At 43.3% G+C, this 4,277-nt stretch overlaps 1 pseudogene; it reads left to right on the top strand.

Annotated features, from left to right (window-relative positions):
• Window positions 1-2,606, top strand: part of LOC102479107 (60S ribosomal protein L39 pseudogene) — a 5,136-nt pseudogene extending 2,530 nt beyond the window's left edge.
• Window positions 2,607-4,277: the final 1,671 nt, after the last annotated feature.

Genomic DNA, 4,277 nt, shown 5'->3' with positions numbered 1-4,277 from the left:
CCAGGGGGGATGGTCACGCCGCAATCCCTTCTCCTCCATTCTCCTCTCGGGATCTTGGGCACGCATGCACACGCGCCCGGCGTGAGTTTTAAGCCACCAGGTCCGGGACACGGACTGCGGTCGACTACGTGGGAGTCCAGCGACATAGCCATTACGCTAACTGCTGGTTCTCCAAAACCTCTCTTAAAAACAAAAAAAAATGAGGGGATCAGCAGATGGTGTAATGGCTACATCACTCAACTCCCATGTCGTCAACTGGAGTGTGAGTCCTGAACCTAGTGGTTTAAACTCACGCTGGGCATGTGTGCGTTCATGCCCAAGATCCCGAGAGAACGGAGGAGAAGGGATTGCGACGTGGCCATCCCCCCTGAGGGGCAATTCCTCGCTTTCTGTCTCTCTGTCTCTCTGGTGAGCACACATGCCCTATAGCAAAATCCTCTCAAAAAAAAAAAAAAGAGTGAAATTGGTGCCAGATCCATAGGCTCATGCCCAAGATCCCGAGAGAACGGAGGAGAAGGGATTGCGACGTGGCCATCCCCCCTGAGGGGCAATTCCTCGCTTTCTGTCTCTCTGTCTCTCTGGTGAGCACACATGCCCTATAGCAAAATCCTCTCAAAAAAAAAAAAAAGAGTGAAATTGGGGCCAGATCCATAGGCCAGAGATTAAGTGCCATGCAGAAGAAGTCAGATTCCTCACACCCAACCAGGGCTGAGACCTGGCCTAGCAATTTACATGCTGTGCACATGCACACATATCTAGGATCCCGATGAGATGGAGAATTCAAGGAAAAGAGATTGCAGTGTGTTAGGCTCCACCAGGGGTGTGTTCTCTATCCCTCTCTCTCTCTCATCCCCTGTCTTTCTCATGCACAAATATCCTCTGGCATAAGAAAAAAAAATTTTTTTAATTAAAAAATAAATTCTAAGGAGAAATTGGGCCAGCGAGTGCATGGAGTGAAAAGCAGCTAGATTCCACATGGCTGATTGCCTGAATCTAGTCTCAGACCAGGTGCTTGAAAAACATGCTGGGCATGTGTGCATGTGTGCCTAAAATCTCAGGAGGAGAATGTATGCATGAGTGCTCAAATCCTGATGGGACAGAGGAAAAAGATGTGTGGTGTGACCATGACCCATTGAAGGGTGCTTTCGCTTTCTCTCTCTCTCTCTGGCAAGCATATGCACTCTCTGAATTTAAAGAAAAGAGAAAAGAGAAGAAAAGAAAAAGGGAGTAAAATGAATACGGCCCAGCCACACTGGCACAGAGTAGGACAATGCTGGAAGCCACATGGAAGATCAGGGGTCAGGTTCCCAGTCAACCCAAAATAAAAAGAAAAAAAAAAAAACTTAAAAAAAAAAGTAGAATAAATGGAACCAGCAGTTAGCGTAATGGCTATGTTGCTGGACTCCCACGTAGTCGACCGTGGTTCGTGTCCCGGACCCGGTGGCTTAAAACTCACGCCGGGCGCGTGTGCATGCGTGCCCAAGATCCCGAGAGGAGAATGGAGGAGAAGGGATTGCGGCGTGACCATCCCCCCTGGGGGGTGATTTCTCGCTTTCTGTCTCTATGTCTCTCTCTGTCTGTCTGGCGAGCGCACGCACCCTACAGTGAAAATCTCTCTCAAAAAAAAAAATAAATAAATAAAAATAAAAAAAAGATGAAAAAAAAAAAGTAGAATAAAGTGTGACCTATCATACAATGGCATACCATAGGACAACAAGAATAAATAACTTACACAACATGCAACAACCTATAATGGCCTACGAATGTACTGTTGAGAAAAGAGGAAAGGAATGTCTAGCATACAATTCAATTTATATAAAATTCAAAAGCAGAGAAACCTATTTCTGTGGCAGGCATCAGAATGTGGTCATTTTGGAGCTGGCCCCACAGTCTAGTGTTTAAGGGAGCCAGATCCCACATGGCCAATTACAATGCAAATCCCAGACCCAGTGGCTTGAAAAATACACTGGGCCTGTGTACATGTATGCCCAAAATGTCCACAGGGTGGAGCAATAGAGGAGTCAGGATTGCAATGAGTCCACGCCCCAGTGGGGATGCTTTTTCCCTCTTTCTTTTTCTTTTTTCTGGCAAGCACATATGTTCTCTGGCAAATTAAAAACAAACAAACACACATACACACACAAACAAAAAAAATAATGTTCCCCTTGATGGCTAGTGATTAGTGCTTTAAGAGGGCTTCTACAGGGCTGGTAATGTTCTAGTTTGTCATTTTGGTGTTGAGTGCATGTATGAATTCATTTTGTGATAATTTATCAAGGTATACAGTTAAAATGTGTGTAATTTTCTATGAATACTTTAGACTTAAAATTTAAAAAAGGTTTACTTTAAAAACAGTCTTTAAGGTTCTTCCTTTCTCCGCCATCGTGGTGTGAGCGGTCTACTCGGCTCTTCGCCCTGTCTCCTCACAAGACTTTCAGAATCAAGTGGTTAGTGGCCAATAAACAGAAGCAAAATCGTCCTATTCCCCAGTTAAGAAACAGAAGCAAAATCGTCCTATTCTCCAGTGGATTAGAATGAACACTGGTAATAAAATCAGATACAACTCCAAGAGGAGACCCTGGAGAAGAACCACGCTGGGTCTATGAGGAACTGGACAGGAGCTGGCCCACATATTTATGCTGTACCGAGGTCACTATGGTCTTGCCACATCACGCTGAAAATGGTCACCACTGCCTGGACACTTGTGTTTACGGGGGAAAAATGATGCTTCACCTTGTCTCTAAATTCTGCATCGGTAGGTTGGTTCAGTCATAAATATTGTGAAACCTTTAAAAAAAAATAGTCTTTAAGGAGAAATAAGTAGAAGCGACTGAACAGGAAAAGCTAAAATGGGCAAGTACCAGCCTGTAAACATGTAGACCGAGCGGGAGCAAAAAAGTTGTGGCTTTTGTGTAGAGTAATTCCTACCAGACAAGTAGCAACCCATTAAGAAAACACTGTGTGCACAGGACCTTTTTTTTTTTTCCTTTTTGGCCTGTGTTTGCCTCTTCTAAGTGTAATGACTCAACCCAGTTCACTCTTAACTAGAAGATTGTGTAACACAGTAATTAAGGCTGTGGCCTATGACAGCCCTGGGCTTAACCCCAATTCTGCCACTTCTAGATGTGTGACCTTAACCAAATTTTACAATTCCCCCAAGTTTCAATTTTCTCATCTATAAAATGGGAGCAGTAATAGTATCCACCCTATATAGTTGTAGGGAAGGTTATGTGAAATTAAACTATTCCATCTATGTGGCACATTCCAAAGAAATTAGCTAGTGTTTCTCAACACGTTTTTCACTATCGCCTAGTTTCCTCCCCCTTCCAGACTCTCATACTTTATTTTCTTCTACCCACTAAACTAGTGAGTTCACTTAAAAAAAAGTATGAAGATAAATCTGCCTGAGGGTGGGGAGGAGACATAAAGCCTATTTCTATTTTAATGAAAAGGATTTGTGGGTTGCCCAGTTTGAGAGTCATACAGTCCCCCATCCATGACAGTTTCCTCTTCGGGAGGACCAACAGCACCCTAACTATACCCTTCTCCTCAACAGCACCTAAGGAAACAAAGGGGCTTGAGAATCTGGAGAGCCTGCCCTGGCAGGATTGAGATTAAGTGGGAAGGTGAGTGAATGAGGAACTTGCTCCGCGTAAATTTAAGGGATTATCGAAAGTTCAACGAGCAAATAAATACTTTAATGCAGTATTTTTTTTTTAATTAAAATTAATGCCAGGACCAGCAGTTAGTGTAATGGCTATGTTACTGAACTCCCATATAGTCTACTGCGGTTCGAGTCCCGGACCCAGTGGCTTAAACTCACGCTGGGCGCGTGTGCGTGCGTGCCCAAGATCCCGAGAGGAGAATGGAGGAGAGGGGATTGCGGCGTGCCCATCCCCCCCTGAGAGGGAGGTGATTTCTCACTTTCTGTCTCTCTGTCTCTCTCTGTCTTTCTGGCAAGCACATATGCCCTATAGCAAAAACCTCTCAAAAAAATAAATCAATTAAATTAAATTTTAAAAAATTAAAATTAATGCCAAAAAAAGTGACATCACAAAACATCTCACAATTCTAGATAAAGACAGAATCCAAGAGGGTCAGGATTAAAGTGAGGCAAATGAGACTGAGTCTCTCTTTTTTTTTTAATTTCAATTTACTTATTTGCATTCATTCACTATACATCATTACAGCATACAAAATGAGATTTTCCATCCAGAGTACACTGTATATTGTCTCAATCAAGCACATCAACAAACATGTTATTGTCCGCAAATGAT

This window comes from Tupaia chinensis, unplaced genomic scaffold (genome assembly GCF_000334495.1).
Source record: "Tupaia chinensis unplaced genomic scaffold, TupChi_1.0 Scaffold000708_1, whole genome shotgun sequence".
Classification (NCBI taxonomy): Eukaryota; Metazoa; Chordata; class Mammalia; order Scandentia; family Tupaiidae; genus Tupaia; species Tupaia belangeri.
This window is presented reverse-complemented; position numbering and strand designations above follow the sequence as displayed.